At 34.2% G+C, this 27,140-nt stretch overlaps 1 protein-coding gene across 2 annotated transcripts in view; it reads right to left on the reverse strand.

Annotated features, from left to right (window-relative positions):
• PMCA (plasma membrane calcium-transporting ATPase 3) overlaps nucleotides 1–27,140 on the reverse strand; it is a 133,370-nt gene that overhangs the window by 100,414 nt on the left and 5,816 nt on the right. For both annotated transcript variants that reach the window (XM_013319249.1, XM_013319250.1), the window contains exon 2: nucleotides 10,865–11,291. The gene's annotated coding sequence lies outside the window, so the exon portion shown is untranslated. The remainder of the gene's footprint in view (nucleotides 1–10,864; nucleotides 11,292–27,140) is intronic.

Here is a 27,140-nt window from a genome sequence, read left to right on the forward strand (position 1 = left end):
TATATCGCGATGCGACAAAATGAGATAACCGCTCGAATGTAGATTCTGGCGTTAAAGTTATACGACCAAGTTGAAAAGACTACCGTGGAGTAGGTAGACACTTTTGAACGAATTTTCCTCTATATTTGTGCGGGATAGACGACGGCCAGACGCGCATGCGTAGTATGTTCGCGGGAGCGACGTCAGTGAATGACAACCCCTGCGCTTGTATTACCCGATCGATTTTAAAAGAATAGTTGTGTCATGAACGATGAAGCGCTGAAGCCGTTTTCTCCACTTAGTACGATAACCGTAAAGTGCATTGCGCATGCGAATAGAAAACCGGTCATGCTTGACGGGTTTTTCTTTTAAAATGTTAGTAGGGTGCAAAATATATGTATGTATGTATGTACTTATATTTTAATGTTCTTATTCCTTTATTTAACTTATTACATAAAGTATACTTTACGAAAGTTGAAGAAAAAAATAGCACCGCAAATAACGTGCGATTTTATATCTTTTTTAAAAGACCTACCTACCTATCTACTAGATACTAGTTCGACGTTACTAAATAAGGAAACAAGATTCTTGCTTGGTAGCCGAAGCGTGACTGCAATGGAACCTACGCCTTAGATTTTTTTACCTCATTATTATTACAAAATCTGTTGTTATAAAATTCCATTCGAAGTTTATATAGAATTCTTTTTTATAAATTCTTTTATTCTTTCGTATCTTTTGTAACTACGAAATAGCTAGACGCAAGACCCAAAATAAATAGAAACCACGATAGATTAGATTCTTTTAACTACAAATACGACAAAATAGTTTTAATTCCAAACGTCTCACGTGGATTTAAATTAAATCTTATTTTTTTATGTCAAAGGTGGTAAACGAACGAGTGGCCACTTAAATTCGCAAAAACAGCGAAGCAAATGCCCTTAGACATCTGTAATCCCTAGCAACTTACTAGCTGTCTTAATTTAGTTTGACTTACGCCCACTACACTAAAGTATTAACATATTATCCAAGCATTTCAATTCGAACTGGTTCGCTACGAGATAGACGTCGTGCGTCAAACCTTATCTTAATTATTTTTTAAGGCCCTGTAACGCATTGGTAGGCTTTTTAATGATAATGTTCACACCTATTTCTTGTTTTTAGAACAAGTAAGTTAGAATGAAGCAAAATAAGGAAAGAAGGTAAAAGAATGAATGCCGATGTTCGTGTAGTTTCCAATTCAAGATGTAAAAATCGAATATTAGAATTTTCTCTATGTATATGTCTTTCTTAATGTGATTTCTTCATTCATATAAACGATTTTGATATAAGGGTTTGATGAATGACGGGTCCAATTATAGTCTCCTTTCTCTGTCCACCCTTTTCTTATAAGGAAAGGATGGGAAGTGGATCTGCTGGGAGTTTGGAGGTATGGAAGGGAAAAATCATCTTTCTGTACGCCTCCTCCTCCATCCGTTATAGACAAGCAACGCTACTGTAATTACGTATGTATAAGAGGAGCAGTCCGTTCGCTATTTCAGCGAATTCAAGTGGCCGTTCGCTCGTTTGCCTTTGACTTTGTATATGTCATTTCTTTGGTCCGCGTTAGGATCTAAACGTTGATATCAAACTAAAAATAACGTTTAACAATGCGCGTGATTACTTCATTGTCTGCCAACGTATCGCACGTGGCGCGACCGACGGATTTAGTGTTGTACGTTTTATTTAGGGACGTTACGCAACAATTTAATCGATACAAAAAACTGATGAATATCGATTCAGGTATCGATTCACCTTTTTTCTGTATCTGTATCTGGGGAAAATCTTCAATAGGAGGGTTTCAAAACTGGGTTATATGAAACTAGATTCACTAAAATTCTCACGCTGGCTATCCTTGACTGGTTTCCGACTCAGAAAGTAAACTTGCCGAGGCTGTAGCGTTAAAATGAACTTTCTCGAGATAATTAAGGTAACCTTGCCAGTGATTGCCTATTTCTAGGCGCATAACAAAATAAGGGAAATACTATTACCTATTCTTTCATCGGATCAAAATGCAAAACATGATTACTTCCACTTAGTAATAATAAGTCTTTTTTTTGTTTTTGGATGGCTCGCCGTCCAGGTGGTAAAACGTTCCTCAACTGTGTAATTTTTGCGGAATATTCTGCCAAACCAGCACGACTTAGGATCCACCAAGAAGCGAGCGTACCTTTTTCTCAAAGGCCGGCCCGGCCACACTGCAGTTCTAGTTTTGCGGATGTCCATGGGCGTCCATATAATGGCGGTATTCTTGCCTGTCGTTTGCCCACTTATTTTTTTTAAGTAAGTACATAATTAGGTTATTTAGGTTGTTAGCGAGCGAATTACCAAAATGGTATGGTAAGTTTTTTTTAGTACAAGATCGTATCGCTACTAATGCTGTCAATAAAGGCTGAGAAACTACACCACCATTTTTTTATTTATAATATAATGTGGAAAACAAGCAAGCGGCCACCTGAATTCGCCGAAATGGAGAAGCGATCACTAGATATCCGCAATTGGAGATGCGTTGCCTACCTTTTATGGACAGAGGAGACACACAGAAAAAGAATAATTCCTCTTGTTCTGCCCTTCTCCATCACATTCCGTTGTCCTCCCCATTGTCTTAATTCACTTGACAAAATGAAATCTTTTCTCTTTAATATATTTGTATAGATTAAACCGACAAAAGAGGATCTCTTGTGTCGGAGGCCAAGACCCACTTTGGGTCGATGCGCCAGCGGAGTAAGTAAGTAAGTAAGATTAATTCTGGTGTCTATTTTTACTTAATTAGATCGAATGTTAAGACTTAAGAAACATATCAGGGTAATTTTAATCTTCGTACATTACCCACGCTGATTCTAAATCGTATGAGTCAGGAAAAAAATGGTGTAAAAAACTTCAAAATCATTTTTGACGATGTAAATTCAATTTGAAACGATAAATATCAAAACAGACGGACAGATTGACTTTGTACTGTTTAGTCTGTGTACTGTTTGAACGTATCTATTTCTGATCACAGTCTTGGTACACAGCTTCCTATCGCAAGGCTTATTGTTTGATCTTCTTCTTCTTTTAATTATTAGTGGACGCCATCGTTTATAATGTTCGATCATTTTCATACAAATAAACTATAGCTATTTTTATAACCTTAAAACGTCAAAAATGCAGGACACTTCCGAACAAATCATCTCCATCTATACGTCCCCGACGAGGGGCTCGGAGCCTACCCTAAGTTAAGGGTGATTAGGCCATAGTCAACCACGCTGGCCAAGTGCGGGTTGGTTGACTTCACATATCTTTGAATTTCTTCGCAGATATACATCACGATGTTTTCCTTAATCGTAAGAACGTCGGATAAATGTACATATGTAATTCGGAAATCGAAAAACACATTGGTACATGACGGGATTCGAACGTAGGACCTGCAGATTGCATGTCAAGTGCTTGACACCTGAGCCACCGACGCTCTTCGGAGAGATCTTACTTCATAGGATCATTTCTATAGGAAGTTCTTCCCAAGACCTTCGGAACAAATACTGATATTAAATTGTATTTTAAAATTAATTAAAATCGAAGACTAAAGCAGTCAGAAATTTCCCATCATAAGAAAAAGGATGCTTTCAGATTTGAAATTAGTCTTTATGCTACCGTTCCCTTGAAATCGGACTGCACGAAAAAATACATTGTTACCGAGTTATCATTTTTGCTATTTACACCTTATATTTACTCAGTAAAAACAAATTGTTTACCTCTTATCATTTGTGGAGCACATTTGAAGCAATTCGTATACCTCGTGTTAATTATCACAATGCGGCAAACTTATCCGGGATCTAAAGCCTTGATAAAAATAAAGCAAATTGTAATTCTGACGCATGTGGTGCGAGTTTTGACGCACTTCTTCAAAACTGATAAGTAAATTGTGATAAGCATTGTCGCAGTATCACCTCCTGAATACCTCTGATGTATTGATTAATTATATTATTCAATTATTAATCAATTATGAACCTGGTGATCCAGGTGAATCTGGTAAACCTGGTGAACCTAGACGATTTCGGACCACTTTGTTAATTAACAACTATTTCACGGATGCTCTGGTGTCTATTTTAACCTATTTAGATATGTTAAGAGGTCAAGAAACATATAAGTACCATACAAACTAAATCAATTGTCAATATAATAAAAAAAATGTCAAGATTTATTTGGAATTAACTTATCGGAAGAAAACAACAGACACTTCTCACTCTTAAACCTATGATATAAAATAAATTAAAAAAAAAAACCGAATAATTAACTAAAATATGTTAATAAAAGGAGTCCCTTTAGGCAAGGTCCCGAAGATACTGGCAGCGTTCCCCCATATAAAAAAAAATTAAATGTGAATGATTAAAATTAAATTAACGCATTTTTATTGCGGTTTACAAAAATTTCTGATAATTCATATTCTAATCTAGAGAGTGTATCATGAACATTTGCGATATGCATTTTCGTAACGTCATCGATGAAATATGACATTTATATAATTATTTGGTTGTACTTTACGTATTGTCTAAATCTAATATAAATATCTATAATGTTATTATATATATATTATATTTCCTCGGAAATTTTCGTAGTAGGCGCTCTATCAGGATTTCTTCCCCTTTCAATTGTTGAAAAGCACAATAAAATATGCTATACGCTAGTGGTATCTACCATTCATACAGACATATTGCCAAACGTTACATAATGTTATTGAGTGGAGAGTACAAAAGTGCTCCGGACTTGGCACGAACCGGACTTCACAACGCGGCGATTCTTCGCGGTCATTACATCTTTTAATTTTAAAACCACTTCTTATGATACATATACCTTTTTTCAGCCCAGGACTTTCTTCACCAACATAACTCACGCCTTTTACCCACAGGGGTATGCAAAGATTACAGATATTTGGGGTTCTCTTGACATATCTCTCTCGCTTCTTCTACATTCATGCATACATGACACCGGTTTCTTATGGTCTTTTATATTTGAGTATTTTTGAATATTCCAATATTCTGGATTGTATATGTCCGTTTGGAACGGCCGCGATCAACACTGCTACTTAAATTCGCGCTGTTTTTTCATTATAGACCCTTCTTTGTCAAAGAAATATTTTCGTCATTGATTTCTTCTACCGAAATACTCTTTAATCATATATGCATGGCCAGTGTACACTAACGAAAAAGGTTCTAATCTCCGAATTATTGTTTTTTTCTTGTTAATAATTGATAAATTTATAAATATTTTTTACGTCTATATATTTGGGTCAAAAATAAATGTAATCTAAATCTAACCTTACTATAGATTTAAATTTGATAAATCTGGATTTTGATATCAATTTACGTGCAATATTTTAATCAATTTTTAAATATTTGATAATTGTCATAAGTATTTGGAATAGATTTAATCTTTAGTCCGCCATAACGTTCAATTTTAACTAAACAGAGTTGTATATACCAGTTTTATTTTCAAAACTAAAAAATAATGTTATACAGTATGTATAAAAATCAAGTATTCTCATTATTAATAACAACTATGATGCAATACCAAAAATGTTGTTTGTTCCGCTCGCCTCATTTATTATTGTATTTATTTTACATGTCAAAATTGTTTGAAATAGTTTGTTCAATGTTCCACTGGATGCGACAGCGCTGACATTAATAAACTATAGTTTATTAAAACAATGACATTACAACGTTTAGTCTACAGCTATTGTTTTTGTTTAAAATATACATCAGACTAAAGTTAGGTTAGTCCATCTGTTCGTCTATAAATGTAACCCGTACGGATAATAAATGACTAAGTATACCCCTTGTGAAAAATTGAACATGCTGTATAATGTCAACTAAACGTCATCGGTACTGCGAGGAATAAAAATGCTATGATTTTTTTAAAATACATTTATTTTTTATGAACTTAAAAATCTCTCACAATATTTACGATAACATAAAAAAGTTATTTTGTAAATTCACTACCTTATGTACGACAACTGACGGCTCAGTTAGCATATGGAGTTAATATTATTAATAATAATTGTTGTAGGATTGTACAAAACTATAAAGCTGTTATAATTTACACAGGCGATTCCCCATACAAATACTCTAACCTCTAGGAATTATATTTCTGAAGGAATAGTTGGACTAAGTTATAGAAAATGATAAGTTCCAAAACCAAAAATTTTGACCATAGTTATCTGACCTAGTGGACATAATTGATAGCTCACTAGCGCCCCCCTGTCAATGTCAAAATACACACAAGATCCATCTGTAGCTGTCGTGCCATGGTTTTTACATCATTTTCTATGCCTATGATGGTTTAACATATTTTCTGAAGCGATAGTGCTCTCTTGACTGACCAGAAAAGGTTTTCGAAAATCAGAAATCACATTACTATCAAAACACATTTAGGTATTATTTGTTGTACTTCCAATGATCGTGGAATTTGGATTTACCGATGATAAGATAAATAAAATTGATAAATATTAAATTTCGAAAACATTAATTACAATTATGGGAAGGAAATTAAGTTTTTTTACAAATGAAATAAAGTTTTTCAGTTTAATCTGTTAGTCAAATTCAGTTTAGTCAAATTTCAATGTAAAGCCCGCTAGTTTGACTGGCCAATGAAAACAGAATGTGTAGAAGGCTTTAACTTTTGGACTTAGTATTCGTTAAAGTCTTTTTAAATCATAAAGATCAATAAAATTAATAATAAGACAAATTAAACAAAAAAACAATCTTTAAAAAGTATTGTTATATTTACAAATTATTATGTTATTAGTTAATGAGATTTTTAAAGAAAAAAGTACTATTTATATACTTGATTTTAAACTATGATCAGCCATATTGGATCAGTAAATAAGTAGTAGTATATAAAGAACATTATGTGATGTTGTGTTTTGACGAATACTGATTCCCCGTGATATCTCGCTTTAGTGTTAATACTGTAAGTTCAAATACAATTTTATATGTTAATTGTAAAAAAAAAAGATATAAATAGTTTAGAAATTAAATATTTATTGAGAAAAGTTATCATTTTTAACTACGTATTTAAAAATAACGTAAATATTTCCATGACATTTTAAAACTAAACAACCAATTATTGATAAAGTAAAATAACAATGAAGTGCGGATTCAAAATATTAAAAAAAAATATGTAGACAAAAGTAAATTCATCATAGGGCCAGCGAGAAATTTAAATTATTCCCGTCTAACCTAAAAACGTCAGCGGATAAAAGAGTCGATGTTTACGAGGGGTTTTGTGGAACAATTAATTATCACACACATTGTACAGAACTCGGGTACGAAGCTTTCCGAATTTAAAACAATCCCACGAGCGACATTGAAGCAAAATTACACTATAAATCCACTTGTATTGATAAATATTGTCGTCTCTATTTTGTCAAAGAGAAAGAAAGGGATAGCACGTGTCATAGTACTAACGACGCTATGAAAAACTGGCAACATTTTTATTAAAGAAAGTGAATAATTACGACTCGTATAAAATGTCTTTTATACAAAAACTTTTACGTATTTTCATGCATATATTAAGTTTTAATAATTTGTAATAAAATTTGCATTTTGCCTTTTTGAATTTAAATAAGTATCTGCTCTTCGCTTTTTATGCAACGTAATTTTCAAATTACATTTTCTTAGTATAATAGGAATTATATTTAAATTACATACTAATATACTTTAACCACGTATACTTTTGATACAAAAGTCAACTCTTTTACAGGTTAGGCCAGTCAATTGCAACGGGACCGAATCATTTCGAAAATGTAAGCTACTTTTTAATATTTAATTATTAAAAACGTTAAGGTAAATAAAATACATTTATAATTAAATTAAGAATTTCTGTGTATCCATTAACATCTTTCCAATAATTGTAGTACCAAAACAAAATATAAATTGTTCTTAAGCAAGGCTGCGATGACGTCACGAAAGGCGCGCGCACCGAACATCGATCGTACCGCACCCTAAAGCGCTGCATTCACTCATCGTCTAAACTTATTATATTAGTACACTACCAGTAAATCGCTGACAGCGCTTCTTTATTAACAACACCTTCAACTTTTAATTAAATTGTAGATCGGGGTTGTTTTTTCTTTTAAATATTTCAAGGTTAATTAACGATATTGGTTTTAATTTTGATAGTAAATTGGAATAGAAGATAAGATATGAAATATTGCAAAATAATTTTCAAATAATCTCGTAAGATGCAAGATAGTATTTTTTGAATTACGATTAGACATCACGAATAGAAATATATTTATCTATCTATAAGATAAATATATTTGTATTTTAGTTTAAATTTATAAATATATAAAATTATTACTAATTATCAACATTTTATGTAAATGTAAATAAATAATTAAAAAAAACTGTTGCTAAAGCAAACTGAATGTTCTACGTTATACGTCAGATGAATATCCGACCAAATGAAGTAGACACCAGAAAAATTATGATAAATGAATAATGTAGTTACATAATAATAGAAACCACTCTACATGGGTTATAAAGGATCGTTATGTAGCAGGTAGATATCATGTTATTGGCCTCTCATTGTAGATCTCCTTTATTTCTACACTAGCTACACTAAAATTGAAAAAAAAAAACATTATTAGTAGCCTATGTTTGTTTGGATGAGAGGATGCATGGAAAGGGAAAATATTTCTTCTTTCTGTGCATCCTCTCCTCCGTCGATCAAAGGTAGGCAACGCATATGCAATCGCGTATGACTATGGGCAACGGTCACTTCGCTATTTCAGCGATTTCAGGTGGCCGCTTGCTCGTTTGCCACCTTATGATATAAAAAAAATGTGTTCTTCCAGACTATGGTCTATGCCAAATTTCACCGAGATACGTTTAGCCGTTCTGGAGATTGTTCATATCAATAAGATGTATTTGCTTCTTACTAGTCCCTTAGCATTCATTAAATATGAGAATAGAACTCTAAAAGACAATATAACAGGGGAAGGACTCTGAGTATGAGAGATAACGTAATTTCTAAAGTTACAAATTTAGCGCATGTTACGTAAGTTAAGAATGTTATCCGACATATTGCTGTCTGAATATGAAACGAATTCATGAATATAACTTTATTAGCATTTCACTCGCATACTTTCTTCCTTACGATAGTTGTGGTCCATGGTAAGAAATTAAAGCGTAGTGCAGATTACTAGATTACGCCTAGCATGAATATTTGTGAGAACTTTTGTAGCGTTGTCGACAAAATTTGTATTATTTGCGGCCCCTACCATGCCCGTACGCCATATCGCATATAAATTTTGACGATATTACAAAGTCGCGTATCGCAAATATTCATTCTAGGTCCTCTGATGTGATCCTCACAACGGCTACACAAAAAACAACGGTACTTAATTAGGTGTAGTAGATTATTTTTTGTCTACCACGCAATAATATCTACACTAACAGGAAAGTATAGGACTCGCCCCTAACCTCAAGTAGGCTTTGGGCCCCTCAGTACAGACGTATAGTGAGCTGATGATGATGGGGCTCGTTTTAGTATACTTTTTCTGATAAATGTCATACCTGTGGGGTTAAACAAATTGCATTCGCTTCGAAGCGATTCCACAACGAACCTTAAAAGTGTATCGAACTGACAATAACTTTCGATAAGTCACGTGATCGTCGCGTGTCAGTTTCGAATTCGAATCGAGAATCGCTTCGAAGCGAATGCACTTTGTCTAACACAGCTGGGCTAGGTTCATATAAAAATGTTCGCTTAGATTCCTATTAGGTTTTGCGGGGAGGGTGTAATCCCGCTACCGCTTATGCCTTGTTACGCTTTCTATTGTCAGACGTCCCATTGATTTATAACTTCAGCCTCGCCTTTATTTCAGTTCTCTGAATATCATCATTTGCATTTTACGATCTACCACGATTTGTTTGTATCGTAACCATGCGGTGGCTAATTTAGTCTCTTAGTACATTTTTACGTTACCTTATAGCATAAATATTATTTTTATTGGATAGACTGGCCTAACAAAAGAACCATTTCCTTCAATTTTTTTGTATCATCTTACTAATATTATAAATATGAATGTTTGGATGGATAGATGAATGTTTGTTAGAAGGTATCTCCATAATGACAGCATGGAATTTACTGAAATATCCCACGCATGGAAGAATATATAGGCTACTAAGTTTTTTTAATTCCACGCGGACAGAGTCGCGGGCGTTAGTTAGTAAATGTAAATAGCGAAACGTTAGCTAGATAAACTATCTAAACTAACCTTGTTTCAATGAATACAGTTTTTTTTTATTTATTTGCTTTCCAATGCTCAAACAATGTTACAAAAACGTACTGTCGTTTTGTTGTAATACATGTTTTTGTATAGATGTTTAGCAAGTGGAAACGCATGATAAAACATACATCTATTGTTAATAACCACCTTATTTGATATCACTTGTCCTCAAAAAGTTTATTAGCTGAAGCTACCTTCGCATATCGTACTCTTATAAGGCTCTTGTTGTCAAGTATAGATGGCGTTGATTCGACACGTCCTCACACTATCATTGTGTGCTTCGTTTCTGTGTCAATTACATAGGTATTTTTTAAAAACTTTGTTCTCGGTAAATTCCAAGCCTTCGCGTCATAGTATGCTAAATTCATGTTATAACGTTGAATTAAAGGATAAAGATGGATTTCAATGATTTCTTTAACCCAAAATGGAAGGAATGCCTACTTTATTTATTTGGTTTTCTAAGGAAATTTCGAAAGAAACTCGTTTTAAAAGTCTCATTCCTCTATTTTCCGTAAGGTGGTATCCGCAGTGGAAACTTACAGCAATAAAAGCATACAAAAGGATAGCAAAGAGGCTTACCTGAACGGATTCGTCAGACGAACGTAGGCGACTGCTTGACCGGTATCCGTTGGTGTCTTCGAGGCCGGCGTCGCATCACACACGCCTCGCACTGCCGCCACACACCCGCGCACCACCTCGTCTGTACCGACCCTTATTTACCCTACACCCTACACGAAGCCCTAACTACACACCCGAACACATTTTGACAGTTAAAATAAGGCTAGTCCATCTATAAAGCACCTAAAGTCCTAACAGTTCGTCCCTGGTCGTTCGAAATTTAAAATATTAAAAATTGATGTCTCGCTTCCGCACTATTACCTGTCTTGGCTTTTGTGTGATTTAACGCGCGAAGCACGTAACCTACACCCGTCCCGCTCCATATACAGCGTTTTTATATAAGGGTGTCTGTGTCTATCTCTTTCACACGTATCGCGGGCACGTTAATCTGAAACAATAGAGGGTTTGATTAATCCAGTGGTAGTTTGCAATTAGCGGCAACAAAATGGCGCTTCGTATTGTGATTGCGGTCTTTGGTGAATTAACATATTGTTTTCAAAGATACAATGAGAATAAAAGTAAAAAGTGTACAGTCAAAGAATTAAAATGGCTTCCCTTTTTAGGATCGAATATCGAACAACAGACTGTCACCATAAGAACTGTTATTTAACACGTGTATATTTGCCATTACGGTAAATATAATTTCTCCCTAATGGGTAGGAAATAAATGTCCTCTACTATAAATGTAGCTAAAATTATTTTCACAAATAATTGTTACCTAATTTAAGTAAGATTTTTAATTTGATCTTATCAAAATAGGTTAAAAATACGTTAAAGTCACGTAATCAACCTTGACGGTAGCTAAGGCTTAAAAGGTAATTAAACATTTTGTGATTGTTTGAAATACAAATAACACGAAAAAATGTTCGTGTTCACGGAAACAATAACTTATATGAAAATTCCAGCTCGAAATTGGATTTGCCTTAACGAAGCTGCAATATATAGGCGGGTCAAGATACCCGAAATACGGTGAAGCTACAATAATTCAACAGTGGTAGAGCCCGCTTTAACATCTTCGCACGAATTGGCCCGGCTCGCCCGGTGAAATACCACGACCACACAGAAGACAGGCGTGAAGGGGAAGCAATTCCGCGTTTCGTCTGATGAGTGTGCGTCCCGGAGGCCTAATTTAGTCCTCTTTCCCTTCCCACCCTTTTTCTTATAAGGAAAAGATGGGAAGTGGAAGTGGACTTTCCGGATGAGAGGATGCATGGAAATGCAAAATATTTTCTTTCTGTGCATCTTCTCCTCCGTCGATTTAAGGTAGGCAACACATATGCAATTGCGCATGTCTATGACCAACGGTCACTTCGTTATTTCACCGATTTCAGGTGGTCGCTCGCTCGTTTGCCACCTTATAATATAAAAAAAATCGTATTTAAACGTAGAATTGAAAATTGCTTAAAATAATCACAAAACAATTTGAATGTCGCTCAAATTTGTCATATACATTGCCTAAGGTGTTTGTTTATTTCGCGCGAACGGAATCGCGGGCAACGGCTAGTTATTTATAAATTATTGTATTAATAAGGGGCAATAATAATAATCAATTAATTACACATCAGTACTATTTATGTGGCCATGTCCTCGGCATGAGGCCGAGACATGCGACACTCAATGTAAACATGTCCGGGTTTAAAATTAAACGTACATCATCTTTTGTCATTCATATATCTTCAAATATAAACGTAGGTTTTACACTGATGAAACAAAAATTACACTACTTAGTCGTCGTAATCGTAACAGAGGTATCACATAGTTATACTAGCTGTTGTCCGCAACTCTTTCGACGCGGAATTAAAAAAACATGATTAGTAGCCTATGTTCTACGTCTATGCCAAATTTTGGCGAGATCCGTTTAGCTGTTTTGTCTAAACATTGGCATTTATAATATTAGTAATTAAGAAGTAACATACATTTTACTTGTACAAGACTTACAAGTAAATGCAATGGTTCGTTGCATTGAGAGTGTTCGCGTATTGCTTACTTTATATTTCCTACTTAAAAAGTAATCATTGTTGTTGAAAATAAAAGAAAATACAACGTCCGTTTAGTTTTTAATTTTAATGATACAAAAATATTTAAAAAAAATCGCGTCTACCTAAATCATCATGGTAATCACGAAAACTTCCGCTTAACATGTTTTTTAAGTATTTCACACGAACTCAATAAAATTAAACGTATAATAAAATTATTAACAAAAAAGGTGGTCGAAATGTCTACATCAGTTGTGTCGAGAAAATCTCATTAACTTTTTTTTTCAGTTTCAGAATAGTTTTTCGAACACAGTCAAGTTGTCTTTAGTGTTAGGGTAGAGTACATAGTGTTGAGGAATTAACACCAGCTCCTCAAAGACTGGCTACCTGTGTAGATCAGGACCACCCCGACATCTAAAGCTAAAGGATAAGTGATATGTCATTTGTTTGAAAAAACTTTGATAGCGTGTTCTAGACTAGGATTTGGTTACGAAAAAAAAATTAAAAATTTCTTGTTTCAATTTTCTTATTAGACTTTTTAATTTAATTAAACGTTATTTTTAATTATTTAAGATTAATTAATTAACATTTTAATAATTTTATTTATAAATAAATATACTATATATAAAAAACTGTAAATACATATATAATAAATTAATTAAGACGATGAAAAAAAAATTAAAATGAATATAATATAAACACTTTAACAATTAAAAAAATGTAATTGACATTTGAATTTTACTTCATTATTTCAGATCACGCGAAGGATAATTAGAAATACCCACAATTCATATACGTAACAAATCTCTAGACGATCTGGTTATATATCCAATGTACCCTATATTGAAAATTATGAACGTATTACGTAAGACAGTAACGTACAAAATGTACAAATATATTCTTATTTAATTAAATTAAATCATCTTGCTCATTATTAACGCCTTTAGAGTCTTAAATTATAAACGTGAGTTGTATAATTTAAATAATTAAAACGTTTCTGTCTATTAAAATTATTGTACTTTGATAATTTCATTTTCATTGATATTAAATTTTTATTTTCAGATTCACTGTGTTAGCGCCATCTCGTGATGAAAACCAAAACCAGAGCACGTAAGTCTAAAACACTATACTTGAAGTGTCTAATTGGTTTCTGAGACCAAAAAAGCTTTATAAAGATATTATCCCCCTCTCTTCTTTGACAAATCAAGCAATATATTTTAAATGGGGATTTTGGTCTCAGAAATCAACGAGTACAAACTATTAGTCTATTTTGTGTCTTTTTTATGTTTTTAACATACTGAAACATATTAACAATGGTTGCTTTATTTATCTTTATAATTTAACGAACGATTACGTTCAAAATCTTCCTAAACATTCAACATTTTACTTGACTATCATTTATCTTGTATTGTTAGTTTTATCGTATAGCGACCAGTATAAACTGACCTATCTGATCTCCTAAATCGATAACAAACTTGTACAAGTATTCGGATATGCTAAGGCCAATAACTCTGGTTGTGATACATCAAGAAGTATTCTCAAGTGTATCAGGGCTATTGACTAGTTTACGTTGAACTCCGTCTCCGAAGACATTGTTGTGGAAATATTTGTTAGATCAGAGATCGTGTACGTCTGGTCATTGTACATACGTCCGCGTTATTGAAGAGTAGCCAAGACGTCGGGTGCACGGCCAAGAGAAATAAACTAGTAGCAGTTATATTACAAGCCATCCGCGATTCGATCTACTGCCTGCGTCTATATCAATATTGTTGTTGTTAATTATATATAAAAAATAATAACGAAAAGTCCACAATTTATCCTTATTTTTATAGGCACGGATACAGTTATAGGATTAAAGATTAAAATGATGGATCTATCAGTCAGTTTTAGATGACTTCTGAATTTCTTATCCATAAATAAAAATTATCTTCGTTTTTAAAACGCCTGTAGAAAATAATTAGTTTCATATGTTAGAATAGCATAATTGCTATTTTATTTGTTCGTAAGTATTTAAAAATCTTGATATAACATAACCAAAACTTCTATTACATTTGTCCAGATCTGCCACTTAAATCCTTGTTGCACTAAAATTTATGAAAAAGCATTTTGATAATTTATAGTCTAATATACTATGAGGAACGCAGAAAAAATGATAATAATTCCAGATCAATTTATTGAAATTTATCATATATATATGTCACAATCGACTCGTAATGTCTACTAGTAATGTACTGACCATCGTATGTCGATATCGATGCGGTGATGTAATACTATTACGCAGGCAGATTATTGCCGATAAATTTACTCGAGTTGCATATCCTTGTCGACAGTTTATGGCGCATAGATTCATTTTGTTACTGCCAGTCCAACACGCACTAACACAGTTATTTATTTAGATATAGTGTTGAGTTGGGTGCGATTGATGAATCTATTCATTTATAACTTTTAAAGCAATTTAAGTATTTATTAGCAACAAGATGTCGCCCGCGACTCTGCCCGCGCGGAATTAAAAAAATCCAGAAATTTTTCTATATGTATGCTAAACTTCATCGAGATCCGTTCAATCGTTCTAGAAATACCTTCAAACAAACATCCATCCATATAAATATTCGCATTTATAATATTAGTAAGATCTAAAATAAGATACACGTTAAATTGATTTCTGGTGGTTTAAACAAATTAAACATTATCTCCCAGGCCTTACTCGATCGATGTATCATTCGTCATTTTAATCCGCAGTCCCTTTTCAATCATACGAATAGTATAATAATGGTAGATGCCAGTAACAATAACATCTGTTGCACGAATTGGCTCGACCGTTGAAATACCACGACCACACAGAACACAGGTGTGAAGTGAAAGGAATTCCGTGTATAGTTTGAGAAGTGTTTATCAGAGGAAGGGACGCGTAAGGAGTCATTTTTCCTTCTGCATGTCTCCTTCCCTGCCGATTTTAAGTAGGCAACGCAACTGCAATAGTTGTCTATATGTAGTCGTTTCGTTATTTCAGCGAATTTACTGGCTGTTTGCGCGTTTGCTACCATCATCATTAGCTCACTATACGTCCCCACCGAGGGGCTCGGAGCCTACCTTAAGTTAAGGGTGATTTATTACTTTATTTAAAAGAAAAGTAGAGATATCTAATTGTGTCAAACACTTGACCCATTCCGAGACTGCGTCAAACTGTCAGTACAAAATAAATATGAAAAAAAGGTCGTGTTATAATTTCAAAATGTATTTTCTACGGTTTTTTCCGCTCCAACAAATGCGTCACAAGAATAAAGAGCGAAAGCTCTTCGCGCCGAAGTTATTAAAAAAATGGATATACTTTTTTCTCTCACCCTATATGTGAAGTTTGTATGTTTTCACACAGCCAGACTCGAGGCACTATACAGGCGGATTTGTCGGGAGACAAATTTGACTTTTCATAATAGTAGCGAAACAAATGAACAACTTTCTTTCGTTATTTTAATAAAGAACGAGTTAATCTTTAGGGACGTCACTATGAATATTCATAAATTATCTTTCTAATATAATAAATGCGAATGTTTAGATGGAGGGATGTTTGAAGGTATCTCCGGAATTGCTGAACGAATCCTATTGAAATTTGGCAACACATAGGCTACTAATTTTCTTTCTTTTTAATTCCGAGCGGACGGAGTGGAGGCTGCTAGTGGTTTATAAAATGGAAACTCATCGTTAGTTTCTGACACCAAAATCTTTGTATAAAACATATCGTCTCCCTGTCATTATCGTTAACAACACAAAGATAACAATAATTTTAAACGGGGAGTTTGGTCTTAGAAACCCACGGTCAATCGCATTGATTGCTGTCAAAGATTTAGTGAAAAATGAACATAGAATCACAGTATAAGAAAAAATATTATTAATATTATATAAATTAATTAGGTATTTTGATTGATTGATTGATCTTAACAGTGGTAGAGCCCGCTTTAACATCTTCGCACGAATTAATGTAAGAAACGACACCACATATCACTTTTTGTAAACTTTTCTTCCACGGCAACACTTTTTTTACATTTTCATCTCAAGTTAATGTACATTTATGGCGAAATGAAATTATTTCTCTAATAACATGAGTTTGTCTGAAGTAGGTTTGGCATCGTGCCAAGTCTCCGCGGCGAGGTATGCAATTACATTTTGTTGGAATTTTGAGGGTATTAACCTTAAGTTACTTTATATAACACAAATGTCAAGTAAGATTTCTTTAAAAAAATAACCCAAGATCCTTTATAGCCAGTATGTACTTTTAGCAAAGCTAATTTTCTCAGCAGTAACACAGAACAATGGTTAGTAACTATATTTAAGTACAGGAGCTTTGTGAAAATGACGTAATCCTCTCTGTGATGGGATCTTAAATTATAAATATTATTTGTTCATTCATCATCATCAGTTCACTATACGTCCCCACCGAGGGGCTCGGAGCCTACCCTGAGTTAAGGGTGATTAGGCCATAGTCAAACCACGCTGGCCAACTGCGGGTTGGTTGACTTCACACATATCTTTGAACTTCTTCTCAGATATGTGCAGGTTGCATCACGATGTTTTCCTTCACTGTAAGAACGTCGGATAAGCGTACATATGTAAATCGGTAATCGAAAAACACATTGGTACATGGCGGGATTTGAACCTAGGACCTGCAGATTGCAAGTCAAGTGCTTGACCACTGAGCCACCGACGTTCCTTTGTTCATTCATTAAATCAAAATATTAAAAATAGTTATAAACTAGCTGTAGTCAACTCCGTACGCGCGGAATTAAAAAAAAACATAATTAGTAGCCTATGTGTTCTTACAGACTATGTTCTATATGGATGCCAAATTTCATCAAGATGCGTTTAGCTGTTCTGGAGATAAAAGATTTCAGAGGAGGAGAGATTTAACCGAACATACATCCTTCTAAATATTCGCATTTATAATATTAGTAAGATAAATACTAGTGTGTTCGAAATTATTGATCGCAGTCAAGATTTTTTAAGCTTTATGCCAAGGAAATTGTTGAATTACTGATTGCTATTCAAATTGTTGAGGGAATTAAGGAAAAGATCATTACAAAGTAATCTTAGGTCAACACTGAAGGGGGAGATGTAGGGGGTGGGTGATTAAGTGTCGGGGTGAGGATGACGGCAGGGGATGTTGGGTCAAGGCTGGACAGTCGTCACGGTGTCGCTATTTAATGTCTCAAGATCTCTAATAAATCGAACAGCTCCGATTTATCGGAGATTATTTGTGATCATTTAATCTACATGTAAAAAGGGGTAAGTGCCCACTGATTGAATGGTTGGTACATAATTGGCAAGGTAGTTAAAGTATTGCTGTTTGCTAGTTAATTTTTGTACCTTTTACTTTATAGAAAATTAACTGTCGCCCGTAACTTCGTCCGCGCGTAATTCAAATGAAACATAATAAGTAGCCTATGTGTTCTTCCAGGTTATGTTCTACATTTATCCTAAATTTCATCGTAATCTCTTGAGTTGTTCTGGATACCTTCAAACAAACATACATCCAAAAATTCGCATTTATAATATTAGTAAGAAAGTTGGATTTAAAATTAGAATACTGTAATATATCGAAATGGTTTCAGAAATGCAAGATAGATTATTTGTATTAAAATTACTAACAACGTCGGGTGCCAGAGCTTACAGAAGGGAAAGGGAAGCCGTCACGAGCAAATCCAAGTAATTTAATTCAATGTCTCATCGCATTTATTGTATATAAGAGGGAAATGAAGCGGAAAGCTCGGATCAAGTGCGGCCAGAGCTTCCGGCTCGACGTGCTTAGCATAGCGATGACGTCACAGAAATAACCATGACATCATATGACGCCAACGTTGGCGGATCTGTTAGGAATGAGAGAAGCCTTTATATCTATTCTTGATGAACTTCGAAGTGACCTTGAAAATTAATTACTATTTGGGAACGTGATAGTTTTTAATCTGTCTAAAAACAAGTAAAGTATTTTGAGAGTTCCGCAAAACGGGTAAAAGAAATTATAATCTCAAACACGCGCTTCATTTCTTTTATATATGGTTTCATTGGTGATAAACCTAAAAAGTGGAATTAATTAAAGCAGGCCATTAATATTAGGAAAATATTAAACCTACCTAAATCATTTTCAAATCTAACAAACCAACGAAAAACTTTAAAATACAATTAACGCCATCTATGGACCAGTAGCGAAACTATATTCCTCTAAAAGCTTTGACGCGACGGAAATACGGAACTAGGCTGACATCGTTTGCCGAGGAGTTGTTAGTGTTTAGTGGCATTTAGACCATTAGTGGGCGAGTGGTATTCTTTATACGTTTCTTTTTAGGCTTTTTGCGGACGTAATTGTTTGTTGGCTCGTTTAAAGTGCTCGTTAGTGACGAATGGATGTTTTGAATTGTTCGTACGGAATTAGATATCTCTTTGTGGCTTGTTAGTCCAAATTGGAGCAAATTAGACCCGTGTAGTGTCTAATGTCTAGCTTTAATTATGTTTAATTTGTATGACAAAGACATAAAAGTGTGTGACGCACGGCATGCTCGGCCTGCAACAGATTTTAGTTTGGTTTGTATGATATTACATAGCGGTGCGTCCATTATCCGCGCTGCCTGCATCGCATTAAGACAATGCAAATCGTTTGATCATCATATAGACCGACCAATGGACGAGTACTTATTATAATTTTTAATACAGCCAAAACTCTACCTGTAGGTAGTCTTGAAAGATATCCGGTTATATCCGGACACCGGATAACAATGAAGGTAGTTTTAGAGTCGGTAAAGTAAACTTTTACGTGTGTAGGCAACATTTTAGTAACTTTACGACTGGTCGCCAAGACCGGCTGCGTAATCCATCCATCGTAAAACCTACGCATATATCCGTAACGACGGATATAAAGATCCAGTAAAGTTAGTTTCACACGAGGGCAGGATTTTGAGGCCAGTAGGATAGTGCAGTATGAATGTTTTCAGATATCTTAGCGGCTCTTAACTTTGCGCGAGTCGATGCGCAGAACACAATTTGGGTTGATGTGTATATGATTAAGTCGCCAAGACATTTAGAAAGACTAATAAAGGTATTAAAAGTAATCTGGGCAAAGGCCACTTCGCTATTTCAGCGATTTCAGGTGGCCGCTCGGACGTTTGCCGACTTATGCTATAAAAAAAATCGTAACGATATTCTAGTAGATTAGGCAAAATGTGCCTAAATGTATACCAATAAACCTTTGACAAGTAAGCGATATATTGTAAGTTATGTCATTGCATACATTTTTGACTTTTCAATCAGCGATATCGTCAATCGAATGTTACTTTCTTTACAGACCCATTACTCTCTAGACGTGATCTGTGTTTAAAAGAGTCACTGCACAGTAGTACTGCTCTGCTTCACTGTTCTGCCCTCGTGTGAAAACATAAGACGGATACAGTGTGTTCAATTGTATTTTACAATTAAATCGGCCGTTTTACGATGAGTCGAACAATAAACTCATTGTTAAAAGCGGAAATAGTTTAAATTCACATAAATCTAAATATTTTATTAAGGAAATTATTATTTTAATTTTAATAAAATATTGAAGCGTATTAAATAAATTTTGTGACATTTTTCTATTTTCTCTAATGAATATATTACTTAAACACAAAGAAGATTCTATTTATCTAATTAATAAAGAGCTTTTTCACAAACCAAGTCTCTAGTATAAATAACACTGGCTTTTTCTAAACGTGAAAAACATCGTTACATTGTTTTAATTAAAAATAAATCTTTTTGTTAGCATTTTAAATAAAGAACGTAGTAATTAATGGATATGTCGGCTATATGCCAGTAGCAATGAAACAGATTTATAAAAAATAAAAAAAATAAAAACTAAAATTAACTCTACAAACGGTGGAACTATGTGCCTGTGACTAACTTTATGCAACTATTTTTTTCTTCCTAAGAGAAAATATGTGAAAAACTAGTAAATTAAGTTTATTATTTTACTTTTAAATACTACAGCAAAATGAGGCAGTGACCATAGAAAGTGTTGGCGGAAGTGGCGCGCGGTAATACCGCAATTGGCCGTTTCCTGTCCACCACGCATATTCATTGGCCGAATGTGTTTCCATTGTGTGACGTCAAACGATTAAATGATTTAATTTACAGTTTTTAATTTGCTTATAGAGGTTATAAGTGAATTAGTTCGTCTCAATTGAAGAGGATATGACACGTATGAGAGAGAAACCTCAAATTTCATTTGCTAATCATTTTATAAGTAGTATATTGGTAAAAGGAGCGTCGGTGGCTCAGGGGTCAAGCACTTGACTTGCAATCTGCAGGTCCTGGGTTCGAATCCCGCCATGTACCAATGTGTTTTTCGATTTTCGATTTACATATGTAAATTTATCCTACGTTCTCACGGTGTAGCAAAACATCGTGATGCAACCTGCACATATCTGAAAAGAAATTCAAAGATATGTGTGAAGTCAACCAACCCGTACTTGGCTAGCGTGGTTGACTATGGCCTAATCACCCTTAACTTAGGGTAGGCTCCGGACCCTTTGGTGGGGACATATAGTGAGCTGATGATGTGATATTGGTAAAAGTCCCAGATGTTAATTGGTTTGTTTTGCTTGAAAAAATAATCTTAAGAATTTTAAAAGAAGGCGAATCTTCAGTTATGTAGTAGTAGTAGATAAAAGGTTGAAAATATATTTATTTTTTAATTTACAATTGAAATTTAGTTTTTAAATAGCTAACAGTTTTTATAAAATTTGAAGGAAACGAAGGAAACCTGACTAACTAAATACGCTAATATTTCACGTAGTTTGTAGTCATACTTATATTACTATAAAATGCCGTCGTTTCCTTACTTTGTGATACAATAAAAATCGTTGCTTTTATCATAAAGAAATTGAATTACCATTCCTACCAATGAAGTTGCGTGGTACAATGGAAACGCGTTACGTAAGCGAACATTACGGTCGCGTGTCGCATGTCACATGAGTGACAGCCCTGTGGCCAGAATACGACAGGCCTTTGACCCTACTATGTGCACTTTACTTCTACAAATTTTATTCGACAATTTATCAAATTAGACATATAAAATGAATCTTATCTTACTTCTTACTAATATTGCAAATGCTTAAAGTGTAGATGGATGGATGTTAGAAGGTATCTCCAAAACAGCTAAACGGATACATAGTCATAGTAGAACATATAAGGTACTAAATATTTTTTTTAATTAATTTTGGAAGGACGGAGTCGTGAGACACAACTAGTATTAAAATAAAAATAATTGTACATTATTGTCCGCAGACTGGCAACTTCAGAATCCGTTAAATGCAGTCGTTTGGTAATCGCACACTTGTGTCCACTCTACGGTCGTATAAAATGTATTCACTATCTGAGAGACACGAGATAAAAATAGTAAGCAGTAAAAGTGTCTGGACAGTCTGCGACTGAGCAGATATGTTTTTTTTTTATAACGGAATGGGGCAAACGAGCAGCGGGAACACCGAGGTGTTCCGTGTGTTAACCGCAGATGCGTTGCCGGCCTTTGGGATAGTGATAAGCTCGATTCTTGAAGGACCCTAAGTCGTAGCGGTTTATGTAAGTGTGTTATTGAAGTATTTTTTCAATGAGTGTACTGGTGTTTAATCGGAGTTTTACAATAGTTCATATATGTGCCCAGGGGTAGTCAACTGATCGGTCGCGGCAAAAAACAAAAAAAAAGTAAAATATAATTTAGCTCGAATAGTTCAGACGTAATGGTCAGAATGTTTATCAGTTTTGTGATTTACTTTTTAATGAATTATATATAAAAAAGGTTATCAATTGTCAGTACTGAACTAAACAGGGTATAGACAGAGAGTTGATAATGATGAGATATAATAATATGTTTTAATTAAATTATTGAAGTTGAGGAATTTCGTAAATTTGGCGGTGTTAGATAGAAAAGAGAACGCGCGCTCCTTACGAACCTTTTATGACATTGTATTGCGTAAGTTTTGGCGACTTAAATCGCCAGTCTTCTCTACGTTGCTTGTATAAAGAGCTTTATGATTGATAAATAATAGAATATTTTATTTAATCACAATTAGACATTGATCTATAAAATAAAATTAAAAGGAACAATATGTAAAAGATTCGAACGTTTCGCAAAACAATAAAACTAGAAGTTTTTTTTTACGGAGTTGTAACAAACGAAGGCAACCCTTGCGATACTATTGAAGTTGGCGTCTGTTTTGTGTAAAGTTTTTTTCCCAAACGTTTGACGGCGTCGCATAAAACACGACGATATTGTCCAGAGGTGCTTTTGTTACGGAAATACGCCGCGTATCGAAGCCGACGATGACGGGTAGGGTTAAATATGTTTGGGTGATGCGATACAGTGTTTTGATAGCCCTATTTGTTGCACGATACGAGATTTATTTTGTAAACTAATGAGTATTTTTAAATATTAGATTATGATTTATATTAACTGTAGGCAAGTGGTTAAATTGTCAGAATACTAGAGGATTTTATTATCAATCAACTAGCAGATATCTGCAACATCTTAAGGAATTAAAAAAAAATCTAGCAATAAACATAGGCTATTGTCATACGGGGATAGTATAGCTTCTCAACAGTGACGAATATTATCAAATCGGTCAACGCAAACTATCATATTTCCTATATTTTCCAATTTACTTTCACTGTTGGGAAGTGATACTATTCCCAGGTGACATAGGCTATGTTTATTTACTAGATTTTTGGATTCCGTACAGACGAAGTCGCGTACAATTGCTAGTATTAAAATATTTATAAAACCGGCGTGTGGACGCTACGTAATGGCTACCGAAGGGGATTTCCAGCGCACTTGAAACTCTCGGATAAAACTTCCTTGTAAGAAAACTCGGCGTGTTAATAATTAATTCCTAATCCTGATAACAAAGAGTTGAAATTTAAATCGTAAAGAAATATTGTATTAAAGGAAATTTTATAATTAATGTTGAGTTATACACGTAATACTGTTTTGTTTTGAGTAGTTAAGGTTTATAAGTAATTTTATATTTTTATTTATACATAACTGCCAAACATATATACAGCAAGGTCTCTATGACTCTAGGTCGCGGACGAAAGCGCAAGCGTGCCGTGGCCTCGCCACTATGCGTAGGAGGTATAGAGGGCTTTAGTGGTTATGCTTCCCATCCGGAAAAGAATCCCACATAACTACCCCGAGGGGGGCGCTGAGTATGCATAAATCGTTTCCCTCTGAAAAAAGATCTCTCAGACAGTTTAATTTATCTTTAAAGGTTAAAAATATGCTTAAGATCTGACGAAATAAGTAGTTTAAATAAAAAGTTGACAATAATTATGAAATAATTATATATTTTTTTATTCAAATCAATCATAAAGGTATTTTGGGTTTACAGAATTAGTTGAAAATGAACATACATGAAAACTTTTCATTATAAATAACTACCTGATGGAGACGAAGTCGCGTGCATACCTTAGTATTTCTAATACCGGTTTCCATTTCACATGTTAAGTAAAATAATCCTAATAACATTTATAATTCGATTTTATTAAATTGTTATTTTGTATTCAAGTCACGTATTAATATGACAAATGACCGGACTGTCCGGAAGCTGCTTTATGTCGGAACTTATAAATAATGAGTGTGTAAATTAAATCTTTTTTTATGGAAAATTAGAATGGAAAGGTGACAATTTTTTTTGAATGAATGAATGAATGAAAATATACGTCCAAAATGAATGAATCATAAAGCAAAGCATCGTCTTTCGTAAAATTAAATGGTAAGAATAATATAATATCATACTAATATTATAAATGCAAATGTTTGGATGGATGGATGGATGGATGTTTAAAGATATCTTCTGAACGGCTGAACGAATATGGATGAAATTTGTCATACTTATAGAACATAGTATGAAAGAACACATAGGCTGCTTTAATATGATTACGTTTTTTTTAATACCGCGCGGACGAAATCGCGAGCGACAGCTAGTCTTTACATAAATAAGAAAGTAATAAGATTGAATGTGGTTAGTCAAAGGCAGAGAAAAAACAAAGTAAGTATGGATTGATTGTGTGAAGAAGGGAGTGAATTCAGATATGACAGCTGACAGAGATGTATGGAGGAGAAGTACATACTCTGCCGACCCTCCGTAGAGACACGGACAGGTTGATGATGAATGTAATATGTAATTATGTTCAATAATGTAAGAACTAGATACATAAAGAACTAGAGCATATTCTCTCTAATGTATTTCCTTTGCAAATAAGAATAGAAATGCTATTTAAGGCTGCATTTGCCCACGTACAGTACGTACAATGAACATTGGCCTATTTTTCAGTAGAATATTTTTCCTTGCACTGAATTACAGTAAATAGGTTGGCGACACAACAGATCGGTACATAATGTTGGCGGCAATGCTTAAGTGAGACGTGAGGGCGGTGCCGTCTGGCTACAGTGACGTACATTTGAAGATTTCTGCGGATAATCTTTATCTTAAATGGCTATGGAATGTGTTCTTCAAAGTGTTTAATATAGAGGGTAAAGAATACGTACTTTCTTGGTTTAATTAATTTTTTTTTATCAATTTGTTTAAGCAGTATTACGTTTTATCGACGTACAAAATTTTTTTCAACTAAATTGTTTCCATCCCTTTCTTTCGTTCGGAGTTATAGTCACCAAGTTAAAAAGAAATTAGATACACCTCCAGTTATCTATTACTATTTAAGTCTTGAAAAATAAATTTGTAAAAGAATAAAGGGCTTTACCACCCCACCGTTATTAAAATGGTTTTCGAGACATGGTAAGCAATTTAATTATTATTTAGAAATCACATAACAATCTTTATTACCTACACATGGTCTCCCTTTTGGGTTACTTCCTAAGCAACTTATCCTACGTTGTCCCTAATGTGGTCACTGTAGTGCCATACGACAGTCGTTAGACGTTCAGCGAGCGTGCTCTGGCGCCGCTCCAGCGCCTCGGCTGCCAAAAATAGCGTAAGCGACAGCATCCTCGGGTTTTAATTGCCCTTAGTAGACGTTTTGGTACTTTTTAATGTTTGATACAAAAAAGGTATAGGTATTATTTCGAATGTAACAAAGTTAATGCCTTGTTCGACTTCTTTTGTATGAGATGGCAAACGAGTATGTGGTTTTTCATCCTCTCCCTCGAACGTTAGAACGTCAGAAGGAATGGATGGCTCGTATATGCTAGATGGCATGGCTAGAATTTTGTCCTCTTTTTTGTAGGATTTTTTGCGTAAAATAAGCTTTAACAAGCTACTTTTAATTCAGTTATAATTTCTTAAAAGTTCAAAAACATTAAAAGGAGTGATAACTTCATTTTTCACTTTTTTTACCTATTTAACAATTTGAAATTATATTATATACAATATACTAGGTGTCGCCCGCGACTCCGTCCGCGTGGGATTAAAAAAAAGTTCCTAAAGGGGTTTCTCCTGGCAATTATTCGAATTTTTCTCAGCCGTTCTCGAGTTTTAGCGAGACTAACGATGATCAATTGACTTACATCTTCTTTTTATTACTCTTACTGAAATTACTTAAAGTTTTTAATAATCAGTACTTTTGCATAGCTACCTTAAAATGAGTCACCGAAGTTTGATGCTTACCTGAAAAAAGAAAAATTATAAAAATTAAACGTCAGCAAAATATATTTTTTTTGCATAAATACATTTGATTAACCGGCCAGCTCTGTAACATCGTTTATAGCTTTTATCGGAATACTTTATTGTTAAACAATTTTCGTTTATTTTTTTTAATATAAAAATTATACGTTACTAAGTAACATTAAATTACGTAATTATTTGTAGTCATTTTCTTAGTTAATGATAGTAATATAACTGTCTGTTAATATCGGTTTGACGGTGGGGCGTCCGCTCAGGGCGCTGGGCATGAGAGCGCCGCAAGACAGTAGACTCGGATATAAGGCGGGCCTGCAATGTCCCTTAAGATATCCTTAGAAAAAAAGGACGCAGCAAGATTCTTGCCCAAGGCGCCGGAAAACCAACCGGCCCTGGGTGAAATCTAATATTAATATACACAAGTGTCTTGTAACGTTAACTATATTAGATCCGAAATAAGATGTACTGATAGGGTCATAACTAGTATAGTAGAATTCAAATTTACTGACGAATATGTCATCATCATCCATAGTTCAATTTTTATTTTAAAGTTCACTTTATATTTTAAACTGTTTTTCAAACAAGAAATTATTAATCATCTTACTGTCGCCCTCG

This window comes from Papilio xuthus, unplaced genomic scaffold (genome assembly GCF_000836235.2).
Source record: "Papilio xuthus unplaced genomic scaffold, Pxut_1.1 DF826159.1, whole genome shotgun sequence".
NCBI lineage: Eukaryota > Metazoa > Arthropoda > Insecta > Lepidoptera > Papilionidae > Papilio > Papilio xuthus.